General features: G+C 52.8%; 1 pseudogene; it reads right to left on the reverse strand.

The window, feature by feature from the left end:
* Positions 1–2,576: 2,576 nt before the first annotated feature.
* LOC120381933 overlaps positions 2,577–20,847 on the reverse strand; it is a 33,598-nt pseudogene continuing 15,327 nt past the window's right edge.

Consider the following 20,847-nt stretch of genomic DNA (forward strand, 5'->3'; position numbering starts at 1 on the left):
AGCTGGCCCAGGCCGGCTGACTCGGGCTTGCCAGGATCGGGATCCAGGGGCTGGAGCCCGACCACGAGACCCTCCTCGCTAGGTTCAGTGGCCGATATACTGAAGATGAGTTTGTAAGTGGGGACTGTGCACTGGGTGCTGCCACTGGAGAGAGAGACACTTCCCAGCAGAAGACCCACCCAGTGAATGTGATCTACTCTAAAAACATGTGATGACAGAAAGTCAGCCTGGGGCTCCGGATTTATCATCTCACAATGACTCGATTCAACTTGCTCAGGTTAGAAAGAAATTTGTGTTTTTTTATTGTGAGCCTGAAAATTGCCTCCAGTGTGAAAGTCAGAGTGGGATTATTTCACGCTCACGCACCCTTATCACTATTGAAGGAGTAAAGGAACGTGCAAACCAACGAAGCCTTAACATGTCATTTGCATCCTCAAGCCTGTCCCTGTGGCAGGATCTCAAGGACAGACAGAAATGTTACCCGGTATCAGGAGGAGAGAGGAAAGCACTTCCCCTCGTGTATTTCCCCAGGCTGTTGTTCAAGGCAGCAGAGGCGCTTTAGGGCATTTTCTGTCACTGATTTTTTTCATGTTGGTGTGGGAGGAAAGACTTAGACCCGCCCACTTTGTGACCCTGTGAATGTGAAATGACCAGATGATGAGTTAACAGTGATGCTGTTGCACAGGGTTTGACTGGAACTAGAAAACAAAAAGCCCTTAAAGTGGAACTCTTGGGTGAATAGAACGAGCTGATTTATAGTCAGCCTTGAAAGGCAATAGACTGTTACATCGGGCAGAACAGCCTGGTTTGGTTGGTTGGTTGTTGTCCCTGATAAATTGCAAAGGGTTCAGAGAAGAGCCACAGGAATGATTAAAGGCTTGAGCAGGGAGAGGAGTTTAAAAATAAACCGAACCTTCCCTGCTCCTGCCGGCTGTGACTGCTGAGGACATTTTCCTTCTCTACTCCAGGGTCTCTCTTCTGCCAGATTCTCAGCAAGTCAGGCCCCCTGCAGACTATGGCAGAGCAGTTTGGTATGAAGCTGCAGGACTCACAATGTAAGAGTGCAGCTGCTGTAGCACCTTGACTGACCATGGGCTAAATCCTGCAGCCCTGGCAGCTCAGGATAACCTCCCACTGGTGGTGATGGGAATTTAGCCTTTGTAACGATCTGCTGGTACCTGAGCTCTCAGATGTGAATTAAACTGGGGGCAGACACAGCTCTGTCCAAACAAGTGAAGGATGTAAGTGAAAGAGCAAAGCTGGCCCTGGGGAGCTGCTGCAGTCCCGTAACCACAGCTGGGAGGGAACAGAGGGAAAACACCTGGAGCAGTACTGAGAAAAGGAAGTTTGTCAGTGAGATCAGTAGCAATAAATGTGAACTGAAGGAGTGCTTTCTCCTCTGTGCCGACAGGTTTGAATTGTGTTACTGTACTATGAGATAAAGCTTTACAATATCCTGCTCTAATTTCAGGATGGGTCTATAACCATAATTAGTCTCTGTTGAACTGGGACTTTCAAAATTCCCAAGGAATTTAAGGGGTGGGGTTCATAGTTGGTCACCTGAGGGAGTGCAGTAGAGTTCAAACCAAAGACCAGAGAGGCGAGAACAGGGATTGTGGGACACCTCCCGGAGGCCAATCACAGCACTGTAATCGACTAGGGTGCCTACACTGGTACCATGGCACTGTAGCCCCGGGGCAGAAAGCTGTACGCCTCTCGTTGGGAATCCCTCTGATTTACCGTTTTTACAGCGGGTGAAATGACAATTTTTCCTATCCCTGCCCTGTTCCTGCTCTTTGTATTAGTTCAATATATTTTAAGTGAGAAAAATGGTAGCAAAAATATCTGCTCTCCAGCACAACTTGAAACAGCATCAGAGCAACTGGGAATGAAACAATTTATTTCCAAAAGGGGAACTCGATGACTAACAATGGCTTTGAAATGGGGGAACAGTATAACCGTGATGCTCAGGGTTTGTTTAGACTAGGAAAAGTGATGGAATTTAGGTCAGTTGAAGGGGAAAGCTAATGCCAACCCCTGCACCTGGGCATCTGTTCTACAACTATAATTGTCTTTTTACATCAAGATCACTAACTTGAGCAGACAACGCCATGTACAGCCCTAGTGGATGTCAGGCACAGATACTTTTTGCCTCACTGTACCTTGTTGGGATCAAACCTCCAGGAGCTGATGAACATTCCTAGCTCAAAAGGAAAGGAGTTGATAGAAAAGATCACACTGACCCCAAAGAAGGGTGAGCTGCAAAAGGCAGAAGCAGGTAACTCATCTGGTGGAGCTGAGAGACCACTGTGAAGATGGTGCAAAAATCACTCTGTGGGAATTAGGAAATGTGATTTTTTTTTTTAAATTTTGCCCAGCCCTAGTCAAGGGATTTATTACAGTTCTCTCTCATGTGGATTTTCTGATGTCTGATAAGGTCTGAGTTCTGATTGAAGCTTTTTCTGCACTCAGAGCACGTGTAGGCGTCTCCCTGTGTGGATTCTCCTGTGTGTGCTCAGGACAGAGCTCTGATTGAAGCTTTTCCCACACTCAGAGCATGTGTAGGGCATCTCCCTTGTGTGGATTCTCTGATGTCTAATAAAGTTTGAGCGCCGATTGAAGCTTTTCCCGCACTCCGAGCACGTGTAGGGCGTCTCCCCTGTGTGGATTCTCTCATGTCTGATAAGGTCCGAGTTCTGACTGAAGCTTTTCCTGCACTCAGAGCACGTGTAGGGCTTCTCCGCTGTGTGGATTCTCCTGTGTGTACTCAGGACAGAGCTCTGATTGAAGCTTTTCCCGCACTCAGAGCATGTGTAGGGCGTCTCCCTGTGTGGATTCTCCGATGTCTGGTAAGGTGTGAGCTCTGATTGAAGCTTTTCCCGCACTCAGAGCACGTGTAGGGCGTCTCCCTCGTGTGGATTCTCTGATGTCTAATAAAGTTTGAGCGCCGATTGAAGCTTTTCCCGCACTCAGCGCACGTGTAGGGCGTCTCCCCTGTGTGGATTCTCTGATGTCTGGTAAGGTTTGAGCTCTGATTGAAGCTTTTCCCGCACTCAGAGCATGTGTAGGCGTCTCCCTTGTGTGGATTCTCTGATGTCTGATAAGGTGTGAGCGCTGATTGAAGCTTTTCCGCACTCATGGCACATGTGGCGTGTCTCTTCCAAGTTAATTCTGTCACTTGTTATAAGGTCTGAGTGGCTACTAAAGTTTTCCTCTGGCCTCTGCTGAGTCTCACAGGCTTTTGGTTTTTCTGGGAGTGCACAACTCCTGGAAACATTCCCTTTGAGTCTTCCTGATAAAGTTCCACGTGGTTCTCTTTGCTCAGCATCTTCCTGCTGGAGTGTCTCCTCCTCATTCTGACTCACCATCCCATCACCTGATGGGAGACACAGAGAATCCAGGCATAGGTCACTACCTGCGCCAGAAAGAAAGAAAATTTCAGAGAGAGGAATGGAAAAAGGGATGAACAATCCAAAATATGTGTGGGAGAGATCAAACCTATCAGGAGCTGATTTTCCCCAGAGGAGAGAGGAAGGGATCAGTTTTGGTCTGCATCTCATGAGAACACTCAGGGGAAAGTGAGATCAGGGAGCAACCTGCTGCCAGTTGTCAGTCAGAATAGGAGGAAGCCATGAGTGACATCTGCCATAATGATTCCACATCTGCAGGGAACAATCCTGAACTTGGAGAGCTCACAGGATCTTTGTAGGGCATCCCGAATGTTTCCTGCATTCCCACACAGTTTTTGAGTTGGTTTAACCAAGTCCTCACCTGTGCAGGCAGCTCTTGGAAGCACTTCTTTCTCAGAGCCCTGGACGTCTGGGACCCACAGCTCTTCCCCTCGTTCCAGCTGCGAGATCACATCAGGTTTGGAATTTGGAAACCCTACTGCAGGTAAAGACAATGAGGAGGTCAGTGTAATTTGTGGGATACTTGGCACAAAGAATAGTCCATGGTTTTACCCCCGGCTCATTTTTAAGCAGTAACATCCCAAGGCCAGCTTCCTTGGCTCAAAGTGGCAGGAGAGTTATTATGATTATAAATCATATGCATTACCTTAGTGCCTAAGGACCAACTAACAGTGGGTCCCCATTGTGCTAGGCACAGTACAAACAGAGAACAGTAGCTGGGCCATGCCCTGAAGAATTTACAATCTGAATAGACAAGACAGACACAGAATGGGGGAAGGGACAGAACCCACTGATAGAATAGAGATATTCAGGCCTGCCTGTAAAGCCTATAGTTTAAGAACTTAGGGTATTTTTATCACTTAGCTACTTAAAGGAGTATGAAAACAAAGAATCAAAATCACTGTCTGTATTTGTAAGGGCCTTCTCTTACTGTGACCGTCTGAGGCCTTGTTCTTAGGCTAAGGCCTTTGGCTAAGCAGCAGGGGCAGCCATAAGCTGGGAAGCGAAGGGTCACATCCTCACATCCCAAACCAGTCACACTGAAATAAGGTGCTATTGGGCTGTTAGGAAGATGATCCTGTCCTGATAGTGCCCATCACCACCAGATAAAGAAACAGATCTTAAGATGGTTAAAGAAAACTTAGTTTGACAGCAGCCTGTCTGGCAAGAAATCACTTCTCAATGCTTGTGGTTGTGAAACCCTCATTTCTGTATTGTTCTATCTTTATGGCCACCACTTTTACATTGTTAATCAGTCTGATTCTCTAATTGTTTCTATCTGCTGTATAATTAATTTTGCTAGATGTAAGTTAATGAGGATAGTGGGATACAATTGGTTAGATAATTATGTTTCAATGTGTTAGGACTGATTAGTTACATTTCAGTACAATGATTGGTTAAGCAAAGGTGTAGCTGTGCATATTACTATATAAACTGAGTCAAACAGGAGGAACAGGAACAGGGAACAGGGACACAGGCAAGGCTCTGCGGTGTCAGAGCGGGTAAAGGGGACACAGGGTAAATGCTCTGCGGTGTCAGAGCGGGTAAGAGGACACAGGGTAAACGCTCTGCGGTGTCAGAGCGGGTAATGGGGACATGGGAAAATGCTCTGCGGTGTCAGAGCGGGTAAGGAGGACACAGGGTAAACGCTTTGCAGCATCAAAGCTGGGAACAGAGCACTGGGAAACAGACTAAGAGATAAGCCCGACTGGTGTGAAGGGCTTGGAATATGGTTGCTTGAAACTAACCCCAATAAACATGGCATTGTCTGCGCTTCGGACTTCTGGTCAGTTGCTGCTTCCTGTCTGTGTGACAAGACCCAGGGAAGTGGAAGGGTGAAGGGAAAACCCTGTAACAAAACTGACATGGCCTGATAACCAAGAGGTGAGCCTTAGAGGACGGTTTTAATACACACTGGAAATGATCAGGGCTTCCCTTGAGGACGGAGAGGGGCGATGGTAAACACGCATTTAGATCCTTTTCTTGTCTGATATCTTTTCCCCATAAGGCTGAACCTCTGGCACTGTCATGGATCCATAGGATCTCTGCAATGCCCTGGCTTTTAAACCGTCCTTGGGAAGTGCCCTTGAGTGCACTAGACCCCCAAGGGGTCCCACTCTTCCACAAGGACAGGCCATGTAGCTTCAACACCTGAGACTGAGCCTCTGGCTTCAACACTCCTACTTCAACCTGTGAGCTCTGCCAGCAGGTCCAGCTGAACGACACTCCTGTTCAGTGACGGTTCCTCAGTCAATGCACAGAGCAAGTTTTTGCTGTGACACTGGGCAGACTTTAAAACATAGCAGGGTTTATTAGTCAACTGAAACACAGCATTGGAAAGTCCTTAGATTAGCACAGGAAGCAAAGAAGACAATACAGTCCACACTGGCGAATGCCCTTGAGCCAGGCTGCTGTAGAAAATGCTTTGGTTTCCTTTCCCTGTGCCTGTCCATTAGTCTTCACTCCAGTAGAGCTCCTGCGTCTGCGAGTCCAGTTCTTCCTGCTCCCAAAAAAGGACGGTTACTCACCATTGTAACTGTTGTTCTTCGAGATGTGTTGATCATATCCATTCCAGTTAGGTGTGCGCGCACTGCGTGCATGCTAGTCGGAAGATTTTTACCCTAGCAACACTCGGTGGGTCGGCTGGGCGCCTCCTGGAGTGGCGCCGCTATAGCGCCGGATATATACCCCTGCCGACCCATCCGCTCCTCAGTTCCTTCTTGCCGACTACTCCGACAGTGAGGAAGGAGGACGGGTTTGGAATGGATATGAGCAACACATTTTGAAGAACAACATTTACAACGGTGAGTAACCGTCTTTTCTTCTTCAGTGATTGCTCATATCCATTCCAGTTAGGTGATTCCCAAGCCTTACCTAGGCAGTGGGGTCGGAGTGAGACGTCGCAGAATGCAAAACTGCTGAGCCAAAGGCTGCATCGTCTCTGGATTGTTGGACCAATGCGTAGTGTGAGGCAAAGGTGTGAATTGATGACCAGGTAGCCGCCCTACATATTTCCTGGATGGGAACATGAGCCAGGAATGCGGCAGAAGAGGCCTGCGCCCACGTAGAATGGGCAGTGAGATGGCTAGCAGGAACGTGAGCCGGTTCATAGCACGTTCTGATGCAGGATGTTACCCAAGATGAGATCCGTTGGGAAGAGACCAGCATGCCCTTCATGCGGTCTGCCACCGCTACAAAGAGCTGAGGTGAACCGGAAGGGTTTTGTTCTCTCTATATAAAGGCGAGAGCCCTACGGACATCCAAAGTATGTAGTTGTTATTCCCTGCGCGATGAGTGCGGCTTTGGGGAAAAAACTGGGAGGAAAATGTCTTGATTGACATGAAAAGCAGACACCACCTTAGGGAGGAAAGAGGGGTGTGGCCGCAGGTGTACCTTGTCCTTATGGAAGACGTATAAAGGGGATCAGCCGTCAAGGCACGAAGCTCCGAGACTCGCCTCGCCGAGGTGATAGCGCCGAGGTGATAGCGACCTTTCTTCCAGGAAAGGTACAGCAGGGAACATGTGGCCATAGGCTTGAAGGGGGCCCCATAAGCTTGGTCAACACCAGGTTTAGATCACAGGTGGGGCTGGGTGATGGACTTGGGGTACAACCGTTCCAGTCCCTTAAGGAACCTGGAAACCATGGGGTGAGAGAAAATTGAACAGTCACTTTCACCTGGGTGGAAGGCGGAAATAGCTGCCAGATTAACCTTTATAGAAGAGACCGCCAGGACCTGCTCTTTGAGGGACCAGAGGTAATCCAGGATAGTAGGGATGGAAACCTGTCCTGGGACCAAGTTACTCTGATCGCACCAGTGCGAGAAACGCTTCGACTTGGCGAGATAAGTCATCCTAGTGGAAGGCTTCCTACTTCCCAAGAGGACCTGTTGTACCGAAGCAGAGCAGCAGAGCTCGGATTGGTTCCACCACGCAGGAGCCATGCAGTGAGATGAAGGGACTGCAGGTCTGGGTGGTGAAGCCTGCCGAAGTCCTGTGTTATGAGGTCCGGCCACAGTGGCAGGGGAATCGGATCCGCCACTGCCTTCCTCTGGTCGAACAACCAGGGTGTACCAGTGCTGCCTCGGCCATGCTGGAGCAATGAGGATCAGGTTGGCTCTGTCCCTGCGGAGCTTGAGAAGGACTCTGTGAACAAGGGGAAACGGCGGAAAGGCATAAAATAGGTGCCTTGTCCACGGGAGGAGGAATGCTTCTGAGAGGGAGCCCAGGGAGCATCCTTGGTAGGAGCAGAACACCTGGCATTTCCTGTTCTCTCGGGAGGCAAAGAGGTCTATGCGGGTAAAGCCCCACCTCCGGAAAACGGAATGGATGATGTCAGGACGGATCGACCATTCGTGAGACAGGAAGGATCTGCTGAGGCAATCTGCCAGAGTGTTCTGGACTCCTGGGAGAAAAGACGCTACCAAATCGATTGAGTGGGCTATGCAAAAGTTCCACAGGTGAGTGGCTTCTTGGCAAAGTAGGGAGTAGCACGCCGCGCCCTGCTTGTTTATGTAATACATGGTCGTCGTGTTGTCTGTGAACACAGATACACAGTGGCCTTGGAGATGGACCCGAAACACCTGGCATGCTAGACGGACTGCCCTCAGCTCCCTGACATTGATATGCAGGGTCAGCTCCTGGGGCAACCAGAGGCCTTGAGTGTGAAGGTTCCCGAGGTGGGCACCCCAACCCAGAGATGATGGGTCTGTGGTTAGTGCCACCGAGGGTTGAGGAGGGTGGAGCGGCATCCCTGCGCAAACTACAGTGAGGTCCAGCCACCAAGTGAGGGAGTCGAGAACCGTCCTGGGGATAGTGATCACCGAATCTATATTGTCTCTGTGTGGACCGTATAGAGAAGCAAGCCAGGTTTGGAAGCACCGAAGTCGCAGTCTCACGTACTTGGTCACAAAGGTGCAGGACGCCATGTGACCTAATAGACCGAGGCAGGTGCGCACCGACGTTGTCGGGAAGGATTGAAAACTTCGAATGATCGAAGACATTGACTGAAAACGTGGCAGAGGAAGGCAGGCCCTGGCCAGATTGGAGTCCAGAACTGCTCCAGTAAAGTCTATTCTCTGCGTTGGAGTCAGGGTAGACTTTTCTACATTGATCATGAGGCCGAGCCTCCCAAAGAGGTCTTTGACAACACACAGGTGCTGTGATACTTGCGCCTGGGAAGTCCCTCGAATGAGCCAATCGTCGAGTGCGGGTAGCGTGTATTCGATGACGGCGGAGGAGGCAGCTACAACGGCCATACATTTGGTGAAGACTCTCGGGGCCGTAGAAAGACCGAAGGAAGCACCGTGAACCGGAAGTGCTGTTGGTTGACCACAAAACGGAGAAACCGTCTGTGCGGCGGGTAAATGGCGATATGGAAATACACGTCCTTCATATCGAGAGTGGCATACCAGTCTCCCGGATCCAGGGATGGGATGATGGTTCCCAGGGATACCATGCGGAACTTGAGCTTTATCATGAATTTGTTGAGTTCGCAGGTCGAGGATCGGTCGTAGACCACCCTTTGCCTTGGGGATTAAAAGTAGCAGGAACAGAACCCCTTGCCCCTCATGTCCTCTGGCACCTCTTCTATGGCTCCCAGCGTTAGGAGCGCCTGAACCTCTTGTAAGAGGAATTGCTCGTGAGAGGGTCCCTGAAGACGGACGGGTGGGGAGGGTGGGATGGGGTGGAGAAACAAATTGGAGGTGGTATCCTGTTTCCACCGTGCAAAGGACCCAACGGTCGGAGGTGAGCTGGGACCATGCAGGAGGAAATGGGAGAGGCGGTTGAAGAAGGAGGAGAAGGATCCGGCAGGGAAACTGGTGGGACGTCCTCAAACATCCCATCAAAAGTTTTGTTTTGGCCCCGTAGGTGGTTTAGGGGGCGCTTGACTTTGGTTTCCCTGAAGGCCAGACTGTCTCCACCGATTGCCCCTGCCGCGCCGTCTGGTCGTATTCTGTCGCGGTCTAGGCTGGTTATAAGGGCGGTATGGTTGGGGCCAGAAGGACCTATGTTGGGTCACCGGCGTGTGCATACCCAACGAGCGCATTATGACTCGATTGTCCTTGAGGCTCTGCGCAGATCCGAGAAAAGGCCCTGGCCCTCAAAAGGTAAATCCTGAATTGTCTGCTGCAATTCTGGGGGAAGGCCTGAAGCTTGTAGCCAGGAGATGCGTCTCATCGTTACCCCGGACGCAAGCGTTCTGGCTGCTGAGTCCGCTGCATCCAGAGAGGCCTGGAGGGAAGTTCTCGCCACTTTTTTACCCTCCTCTAGTAGGGCCGTAAACTCTGCGTGGGACTCCTGGGGAAGGAGTTGTGCAAACTTCCCCACAGACACCCACGTATTAAAATTATAACGACTTAGGAGGGCCGGCTGGTTTGCCACCTAAGTTGGAGGCTTCCAGCCGAGTAGACCTTACGGCCTAGGAGGTCCATGTGCCTAGCCTCCTTCGCCTTAGGAGCCGGTGCTTGCTGGCCATGGCGCTCCCGTTCGTTCACGGATTGGACAACCAGGGGGCAGGGAGGTGGGTGGGTGTAGAGATATTCGTACCCCTTTGCGGGGACCATATATTTTCTCTCTACTCCCCTAGCTGTAGGTGTAATAGAAGCTGGGGATTGCCAAATTGTGTCTGCATTGGCTTGAATAGTGCGGATGAACGGGAGAGCCACTCGAAGGCGCATCCGCAGATAATATGTCTACAACAGGGTCCTCTATTTCAGCAACCTCCTCCACTGGCAAATTCATGTTTTGTGCTACTCTCCGCAAGAGGTCTTGATGGGCCCTGAGATCAATAGGCGGAGGACCAGAGGAGGATGTTCCTGCCACTGCCTCATCAGGAGAGGAGGGGGAGGAGAGGCCCGGTACCAACGGGTCCTGAGGTGGGTCATGGACCGGCGGAGCACCATCTGCATCAGGTGGAATCTCCGGGTCTGCAGATTGAAGTGGATCTTCGTCCGTGCCCGCGGGAGTAGGATGGCTTACAATCACTTCAGGAACCCTGTGCTCTGAGGGGCCGGAGTGCTGAGCCACAAGTGGGGCACCTTGGGCCTCGTGATATGCCCACGGAGTCCAAAAGGCCCATTGATGAGGACCTTGCTCCTGGCTTTGTGCCTCTGGATGGTGGCACGGAATATCAGATGCCCAGTCCTGGTGGTAAGAAGCACTCCCAGCCTGGGACGACATTGACATGTGTCTCGAAGGCCACGGCGGGGCCGAGAGACCCTGTTAAGTACTGCTGTTCCTGACGTTCAGTCCGGGGCGGTACGGTGGCGGTACCGGTCTTGTCAGTGCCATGAACGAGACCGGGACCTACTACCGTGCGGTGCGGGAGGTCGACCGGGATCTTGAGTCCCTGTGCCGGGAGTGACTGCGGGGCGCTGACTAAGATCGGTACCGAGCCGGATCGGTATCAGGAGTATCTGTCCGGTGACAGAGATCTTGAAAGTCTCCGCAAATACGACCCGGTACTGCGATGGAGAGCGGTGCGGGACTGCGGCGGTGCTGGAATTGGGAGCGGCAGGAGCGGGAATGTCTCCGAGACGCGACCTGGAAAGGCGTCTCTCCGGTGGACCGACGGAAGGAGGCCTTATCAGGGCCAGCTTGCCAATGGCTTGGATAACCCGCACCGGTGGTGCCGGGGGTTGAGGCTGCATCGACTCCGTCAGCGCGATGAGCTCTCTTGCCATGGAGAAGGTCTCCGGCGTACAAGGAGAGTGAGCTCGAACATAGCATGAGCCGGGGAGCTATGTGGCACCAGACTCAATGCAGTACCGGAATTGATGGTGCCGCGCTAGGAGGAGCTGCCAACTGCGTTGTTGGTGTTGGCGGTGCCGCAGCAGTTACCGGGGTCCGACAGATGGACTTTGATGTGCTCCTTCTGCGAGGATGGGGTCGGAGCAGTACGTCATTTCCCAGTCGGGGAAAGGGAGCAGTGCCGGGGAGCCGGTGCCGGCAGATGCTGGTGCCGGGAGTCCTTTTTGGTACTGGAGCGATCCGGTGCCGAAGGTGCGCTCCTCACCGACACAGGTTGGATGGACGGTGCCGGCACCGCCACCGCAGGACTAAGGGCCGATTCCATAAGGAGCTGCTTTAGTCGCAAGTCCCGCTCCTTCTTCGTTCTTGGCTTGAACAACTTGCAAATTCGGCACTTGTCTGTCAGGTGGGATTCTCCTAAGCATTTTAGGCAGCAGTCATGAGGATCCCCCACCGGCATCGGCTTCTGGCACACCGAGCAGGGATTAAATCCCGGTGCCTTGGGCATGAGCCCACACCGGGTCAGAGGAAAGGGGGCTACTCCCCAAATCCCCCGCTTAACTATATACACTAACTATTAAAATACGTACTAAAATTAACTATAACTACAAGAACTTGAACTATATACATGATAAAGAGTAAATAACTACAAGAAGCTAGGGATATGGAGGTCAGCAAAGCCACTCTCCACTGTTCCAACGACCGTCACGGGCGGTAGAAGGAACTGAGGGCGGATGGGTCGGGAGCAGGGCGGCTCTAGGCACCAGCGGGCCAAGCGCCCGCAGGCGGCATCCTGGGGAGGCGGCATTTGGCTCGGTGGAGCTCCGCCGGCATGCCTGCGGCAGGTCCACGGGCCGGGGCAGCGGACCTGCGCGGTCATGCCTGCGGCGGGTCCCGTCTTCCAGCGGCTCGGTTGAGCTCCGCAGGCATGACTGCGGCAGGTCCGCTCGTCCGGGCTCCGGTGGACCTGCCGCAGGCATGCCGGCGGGAGCTCCACGGAGCCAAATGCCGCCCTCCCAGGATGCGGGCCGCGGGAAGAGGACCCGCCGCGGGACTGGGAAGAGGCGGCGCAGCGCTCCGCGCTGCTTGGGGCAGCCTACTTTGTAGAGCCGCCCCTGGTCGGGAGGTATATATCCGGTGCTATAGCGGTGCTGACCCACCGAGTGTTGCTAGGGTAAAAATCTTCCGACAAGCACGCACACTTACTGGAATGGATATGAGCAAGCACTCAAAGAAGATCTATATTTACCCTGAGGATATGACCCTACTAGGGACAATAATGAACTGAGAGACCTCCCAAGGGCTTTGTTAGGCATCCCAGATGTTTCCTTCAGGCACTTACAGATTCTGGGTGGTTTAATGTTTCCTCACCTGTGCAGGGAGATCTCAGGATCTCTCTTTCTTCTGAACCTTGGAGGTCTGGGACGCATGGCTCTTCCCCTTGTTCCAGCTGGGAGATCACATCAAGTTGGAAAACTAGAAACCCTGCTCAGATGAAAGAAAACAAAGGAGTTCAGTTGATTTCATAAGACTTGGGCATAAAAAAACATTCTATTACTTTAACTTCAGTGCTTAGTGTGACCTGGTGCGGCAGGGGCAGTTCTCACTGAAAATGCCAAAGTTAGGGCAGGCTGAAAAAGGGAGAGCAGATGCTCCCAAAATGGTGGTTAACACTGAAGTTAAACTCACCGACCAGTCACAAACACGGGTTATCGAGAAGCTGAAAAAAGAAATCACGCAGCCCCCTTTATTGCATCCCAGTTCTCTGACTCCTAATCAGCAGCGAGGTCCAGTACAGTGAGAGGTTATTTAAAAACTCTGCTCACATAAACAAAGTGTTCTTCTGACCCCAAAGGGTCAGCCACATCACCAGGTCAGTATAAGTTTGGATATTACCCAAAATTCCATCCTTCCAGACAATCCTTTAGCATCTAAACTAAAGGTTTAAAGGAAAGAAAGACAGAAAGAAGTTAAATGGGAAAGCAGTCAGATACATTCCAAAATGGATATATCAGGTTCTTAGCAGTATTGGTGAGTTGCTGGCTTGAAAGTCTGTCTGGAACACATCCACAGATTGGATGGGTCATTCAGTCCTTTGTTCCAGGGTTCAGTTTGTAGAGAAGGTGCTCCAGAGGTAGGAAGGGGGATTGAAGACAAAATGGAGATGATGCAGCTGCCCTTTACATTCCTTTTGCCGTGTGGCTTGTACTTCCTGTGTCCCAAACACAAGCTTCACAGCACGTGACATGGAAAAGCCTTGGAGTTCTCATTACACAGGCATACCCGGCATGTCTTGCTGACTCAATAGGTGTATCCTTGGTCCTTTCCATGGGCTCATTGTACGGCTGATGACCCTCAATGGGCCATCAAACAGGCTAGGCAGTGTTGATGCTAATATGTCTGGGGGTGTCACCCAGAAACACTGCACCAGTCTGGAAATACAGATATACCCTACATATCTATAACACACAATACAAAGGTGATACAAACATAGAAACAAAATTATCATACGTGGAAAATCATAACATTTTCACTGACACCTGGCATGGCATATCTAGCACGATTCATTGCAATTTTATCAGATTATAATATTATTTTATTATTAATACCAAAGTGTCTCACAATTCCATCCAGTGTCACACTTGGTAAACCAGTGAATTTCAGGACTAGTTCCCCAGGTCCTTGAAGATGCCGAACACTGTGCTTATGAGGGATTGAAATACCCACATATCTGCTGGGAACACACACTCAGACACTGTGTCAGTCTACACCCCTATGTTCACTCTTCTAGAAAATTATGATCAATTTTGTACACAGTATGGCTTGTGAGGTATCATTTGAAAACGCATAATCTACTGAATATTATCCTCCTGTTAAAATGTGTAGTAACACTGTATGTAAAGTTATGAGATTTTACTGTATGATATTACTGAAAAGTTACAATTCTGGGGAACACCCACAGAGCAGTTCCTCAGAGACAGCAAGGCAAACAGCTGGTCAAACAGCCAGTCTCCTGCAGGGGGAAGGTGTGAAGACATTTACATTCCATCACAGGGACCTCTTGAAGCTGTTGTGGAAAACGACCACATGACTGATTTTGAATCAGCTCAGCCTGAGGCTCTTTTCTTGGTTAAAAGTGCACAGGGAGCAACAGCTATTGGAATACTGTCCCCCTGAGCTAAAAATCACACAAGCCTTTTAAAGCTTAAAACCCCAAACAATGATATATACGTTGCACGTTAATTTCCTTATTTGGAATATATTGCAAAATATGATGCAGGTCAAAAGCAAGCTGAACAATCAGTTTCCCATATTCGGCCTTTCCTGTTATCGTTATCACACCTGGTGATATGGGAGCAAGACTCTGCATGTCTCAAGAAATGTCACTACCAACCTAGGCCATTTTCACATGCTGGGGTGCAATCCAGAGCAGTGAGGAGTTGTGTCATCTGTAATCCTGGGTGAGATTCAGTGTTCTGCTGCTGGAGATCCCCTGTATGGATACCCTCAGCCAGCATTCAAGGATGCACCGAGAGGTTCAGAGACAGAGAAAGTGTCCTGGGGAAGCTGGGAACAGGAAGCATGGGCTGGTGGGGTTCAGTGGAGAAAGGGAACAGGAAGGGCAGGGATATCACTGAATGCAGGATCTCAGCAGTACTGGATGACAGGATAGCACATAGTGCATCCCATTGGAAAACATAATCCCAACTATACATACAGAATGATGGGGTCTAAATTAGCTGCTTCCACTCGAGAGATGGATCTTGGAATCACTGTGGATAGTTCTCTGAAAACATCCACTCAATGTGCAGCAGCAGTGAAAAAAAGCGAACAATGTTGGAAATAATTAAGAAAGGGATAGATACGACAGAAAATATCATATATCATATTTGTAAAAACAGCAAATGATACACCCACATCTTGAATACTGCATGCAGATGTTGTTGCCCCATCTCAAAAAAAGATATATTGGAATTGGAAAAAGTTCAGAAAAGGGCAACAAAAATGATTAGGGGTATGGAACCGTTATGCCAGACCTAACCCCCAGTTTCACTTGAGCAAACAGGAGCTATTTGACACTGTGCGATACGGCTCCTGTGCTCTGTTCCCAAAGTGTTCTGCAGCAGGGGAGGGTCTGTGGCAGTGTGTGTGTGTCACTGGCATATTGGGGTGATGCAGAAACAGGACAGAGTAGAGGTGGCATTGTGGGGCTGGCGTGAACTTTATCTTTTCATTTCCCCTTCCAAGAACCGAGGGGACAGGAACCCTTACCCAGCGAGGTCACAGTCTCATAGTTCTCATGCATGACATCCCAGTAGAGGACTCTCTGAGTGGGGTCCAGCAGAGCCCACTCTTCCCTGGTGAAATGCACAGCCAACTCCTCGAAGGTCACCAGCCCTGAAAGAGCAAGAGTCCAACACTCAGAATCTCTTTCCCCTCTCACAGCCCCACGATTTGTGGCAGAGAGGAGCCAATCAAATGGAAGCTCTGGGTGGATCGCAGTCAACAAAGTCCCACCCCCACCCTGCTCAGCGTATCCAGCAAATACCAGGGTGAGGGGACGAAGAGAGCCCCTTGTCTCTCCCAGCAGATCCATCACACACCTACTAGCCACCGACTGATACAGGAGATGGAGCCCTAGCAGGGTCAGGAGAGCTCCTGGTAGGAAGCCCAATAACCTCCCCATTGTGAGGAGCCGGATATGAAGGAGAGGCAGCTCCAATAAGCCTGACTCATGGGTGGCCCCATCATATCTCAAAGCAGCCGCAGGTTAGTGAGCTCAGGCTCCAGCACTGGGATTCTGGTCAGTTAGACTAGCTCCATGTAGGTGGGCTATTTTCTCTCTTCACAAATTAGGGCATTTCCACCTCCCAACCTCCTGGGTCTGTTCCTAGAATCTAGGGCACTTATTAAATAACTCCCAGCAGGTTTGCCACACCCTGGCCTCCTCCTTTCTCCACGCTGTGAATTTCCTGCCCGCTCCAACCTCCAGACCAGACTGTGCAAACCTTCCCATCTCCGGTGTATTTGCTGTCCCTCTCCTCCAGCAGGAACCCACCAGCAACCCCCCAATAATCTCTACCTGAGTTGGCTCCACTGCAGCCATTTCTCTTCCCTGTCCCACGCCAGGCTGGGATGAGCTGGAGCAAAACATGGACGTCATTCTGCAGCCTGTCTGGGGGAGAAGGGCAGTTGTGGGCGTTTCAGAACCAGTTTTAGTTAATTTCACATCAGAATTCCCCCAGGCCCCTTCCCTGCAGACAGACACCCTAGATTCTGCCATGCTGGGAAATGCTCAGTCTGTTTATTACAATGTAGATCTGGCCCCTCCTGCCATGCTAAGCCCAGACACATTTTTTACCTCCCTTCTCACTGCCCTCACCCCCTAACAAAGTCTCTGAACACAAGGCTAGAAAAGAGCAGAACCAAAGGAGTCACTGTGGGGGATTCCCAGGGACACTGACCCCACGGCAGCCACACCCCAGCAGGGGGAATATGGAGTCAGGAACTGGCTTTTCCTCTCTCTGATCCCTGTTTTGTTCACTGGAAAGTGGTTCTGCCCAGGGATGCAGCAATACATGTGTCTGGGTTCGAAATCTCTCCCCCCTCATTTCTCCCACTGCCCCTTTCAGTCTCTCCTTCCCCTGTCCTCTCCCTGCCCCTCTGGGCTGGGACAGTCCCATTCCTGGGGCTTTGCTCTCCCATGGCTGGGTTTTCTACTGGCAATTACTAATGGGAGGAGAAATAGGGAGGGCTTTTGTGCAGATTCACTTTCTTGCCAGTCCCCAGCACTTTCCTGAGGTCTTTCAGTTACCTGGAGACTCTGGCTCAGAATTTAGTATTAACAGGGCCCAGGGCTGCCCTAGGGGGCTAGGACCAGCTGGAGAAAGTCATCCCCTGGGCCAGGCAGAGAAGCAGCTTTAATTAAGGTCACTTCCCAGCACAGAACCCCACTGGGGGAGCAGCAGCTGCTAAGCCTGGTTTCCCAGATCACAACAGAGGCTGCAGCGTCTGACCCAGGAAGCTGAACCCCAGTATCCTGAGCAGAGAGGGACAGAGCGTTTGAGCAGCTTCCCTCCTTTAGCTCTCTGGGGAGAGCAGCTAATGAGAGCCCCTCCTCACAGGGAGAATTGCTGATCTCATTAGCCCCACTGTCCATCCGGAGTCACTCCTTGTCTTTCCATACAGTGACTCTGGATTAACAATGGTCTCAATGAAACCAGAGTTCAGAAACAATGAGTCCAGAACGCTGTGGAAGAGACCATTGTGCGGCAGCGCTGACCCCCTTCCCACCTCCCTCATCCCCCAGATCCAGGACAAGGACTGGACAATGGACTGGACAATCTAGGACAATGGAACTGGAAGTTCCTGCAGTTTTCAAGAGGGGAGAAGAGCAAAAATCTGTGATTTCACCTCACAGTGTCTGATAAGTGGCTAGAAAGTTATCACAGTGACTGGGCCAGGCCGGGGAATGCCGGGCAGTGCTTGGAGCCAGGATTCTGGCATAAGCTAATCAGGGAGAAGAAGCGAGGTCAGTAGCAGCCCCCAGATACTCCCTGGGACCCAGCCCCCAGAGTCCCTGGCCAGGGACCTCAGATACCCCTCAGAGCCCCACCGGCCAGAGAACCCCCACCAGACCTTCATTGCCAGTTTGGGAATCCCAAAGGGTTCCCCACCAAGACCCCAACAGCCGAAGACCCCCAAAGGGACCCCACTGGGAACTCAGTCCCTCACTGCCTGCCTAGGATCCCCCGCCCTCCAGCAGGATCTGCCCTGCCCTTTGCCTGGCACCCCCTCCTCCCCCCCTGCGGGATCCCCGGGTGCGTTACAGGGGCACCCCCTGGCCTAGCGCCGGGGATTCTCCCACACACACTCTGTGCACTGGGCTCGGCAGCGATCCCAGGAGTCTGCGGGAAGCCCAGACAGAGCCCTGGCACAGCACCAGGCTCCCTCTAACCCCTGTCCCGCCTCCCCAAGAGACGCCCACCCGGCTGTTCTGCAGCCACCAGGCCCCAGCGATACCCACCTCCAGGACCCACAGCCTCAGGGCTGGGCACATCACAGCCACCCCCTGAAACCCCAAATCTCCAGAACCCACCAACCTCACTAGGGTACCCCCTGCCCAGCCACCCAGAGGCCTCCCCACCACAATCCCCTTCAGCTGCTATCTCCCCACAGCCCCACCCCACCCAGCAACACTGTTACCTCACAGTGCCTGAGAAGTGGATAGAAAGTGACCACCGCCCCCTGCTGGCCAGTCACACAGGCAGAGGGAGCCCTGGGGGATGTCTCTTGAACAGGAGAATGGAAGGCCTGGAGGGACAAAATAGGTAAGAAATGTCCATGGCCTGTCACTAGCAAATAATGGCCACCCTGGATCCACCCCAGAGGTGGCTGCATCTTTGCACTGTGGGAAGCAACCCCTCACAGAGGCCATTTGCCATGGGGTTTGCGATACTTCTCAACTCACACTGCGTATTTGATAACACAAGAGAAAAACATCAAGATCTGAGGGGATTTTATATCGCTGTTAACAGTGATGAGCTGCCAAAGTCTTAACAACGGGTTCCCTATAAAAAGTTCTGATTTAACAACAGGTTCCCTATAAAAAGTTCTGATTTAAGGGATGTGTGACAGCATGTATTTTTTGTACCAATAGGGTTACCATACGTCTATATTTTCCCAGGAGGTGATTAAGAACCGAAAAGCCTGACATGTCAGGAAAATACAGATGTATTTTAACCCTACCTAAAGTTCTTTTTAAAAGATGGGGCTGAACTAGAACTGAGCTCCGTTTCACATGTGTGGGTGGTGATCAGGGACAGTCTCAATTTTTGGGTCTTTTTCTTATATAGGCTCCTATTACCCCTCACCCCCGTCCCGATTTTTCACACTTGCTGTCTGGTCACTCTAGGGTGTGCACATGTGTGGGTCCCAGCTGCTCCCTGCCCCCCCCCTCATTAAAGCAGGTGTGCAGGGTTACTGCCCTGGGAACTGCAGGGCACCAGTGGATGTGGGGCTGGCTGCTGGAGGCAGGGAGTGACACGGGCTGGCTGTGGGCAGGTGATGCAGACGGGCGGGCTGCAGGTGGCTGTGGGCAGAGGCTGGCTGCAGGCAGGGGGTGGCTGTGGCACGGGCTGGCTGCAGGCCGAGGGTGGCTGTGGGCAGGGGCTGGCTGCGGGTGGCTGTGGGCAGGGGATGGGGCAGAGGGCGGCTGTGGGCAGGGGCTGGCTGCGGGTGGCTGTGGGCCGGGGGGTGGCTGGGGGCCGGGGCTGGCTGTGGGCAGGGGCTGGCTGCGGGTGACTGTGGGCAGGGGTGGGGCAGGGGCAGCTGTGGGCAGGGGTGGGGCAGGGGTGGCTGGGGGCAGGGGTGGCTGGGGGTAGGGTTGGCTGGGGGCAGGGGCTGGCTGCGGGTAGAGGCGGCTGTGGGCAGGGGTGGGGCAGGGGTGGCTGTGGGCAGGGGCTGGATGGGGGCAGGGGCTGGCTGGGGCTGGCTGGGGGCAGGGGACAGGGGCAGCTGGGGGCAGGGGTGGCTGGGGGCAGGGGCAGCTGGGGGCTGGCGGCTGGTGACAGGGGCTGCAGGCAGGGGCTGAGTGGCAGGGCAGGGGTGCAATGGGGGCAGGGCAGGGGTGCAGATGGGGCTGGGGCAGGGGTGCAATGGGGTGGCAGGGCAGGGGTGCAGACAGGGGCTGGGGGCAGGGCAGGGGTGCAATGGGGGTGGCAGGGCAGGGGTGCAGACAGGGGCTGTGGGTGGGGTGCAATGGGGGCAGGGCAGGGGTGCAGACAGGGGCAGGGGCAGGGCAGGGGTACAATGGGGGCGGCAGGGCAGGGGCTGCAATGGGGTGGCAGGGCAGGGGTGCAGACAGGGGCTGGGGGCAGGGCAGGGGTGCAATGGGGCGGCAGGGCAGGGGTGCAGGCAGGGACAGGGGTGCAGACAGGGGCTGGGGGCAGGGGTGCAATGGGGGTGGCAGGGCAGGGGGTGCAGACAGGGGCTGGGGGAGGGTGACCGGGGCTGGCTGTGGCGGGGGGGGGTGCAGGCAGGGGGCTCGGGGCGGGGAGGCGCAGACACTCACACCGGGGGCAGGGCTGGGAGCAGCAGGAGGCAGCCGGGCACCCACCAGGCAGCAGGAGTCCCAGGGCCAGAGCTCCAAAGAGCAGGAGCAGCAACAGGGCCAGGAGGCAGCTCACGTGGCTCCCGCAGCGCAGCGCAGCGTCCCCCGGCGGCCGGGAGGAGGAATTACAGGCTTCCCAGGCAGAGCCCATCAAGGTTCCCTCGCAGGGAAGCCAGTTAACAAGCGGTTCTCAAACCGCTTCTAAATTTAACAACGGGTTCGCGCGAACTGGTGCGAACCGGCTCCAGCTCACCCCTGGCTGTTAACGAACTAGTGGAAAGGGGACTGTTGGACTGGATTTTATACGACTGTCAATACATAAACACAAAGTGATGGTTCCCCACCCCACCATTTCCATGGGCAGCAGGGAGCCCTTTGAGGAGCTGATTGAAAGGGCAAGGGAGGGGGAGCTGGAAGGTCCCTGGATGAGGGAAGGGGGCAGCAGTGGGGGATGGGCGGGTGACTGGCAACTGATGGTTGGGGGCAACTGTGTTGGTAGTTAGGGGGCAACACCTGGGATTGGGAAACTGGGGTCTGGGCAGTCCCCATGGGGGACACGTGCGCCTCCCTTCCCTG

Source organism: Mauremys reevesii, linkage group 14, assembly GCF_016161935.1.
Source record: "Mauremys reevesii isolate NIE-2019 linkage group 14, ASM1616193v1, whole genome shotgun sequence".
Lineage (NCBI taxonomy): Eukaryota > Metazoa > Chordata > Testudines > Geoemydidae > Mauremys > Mauremys reevesii.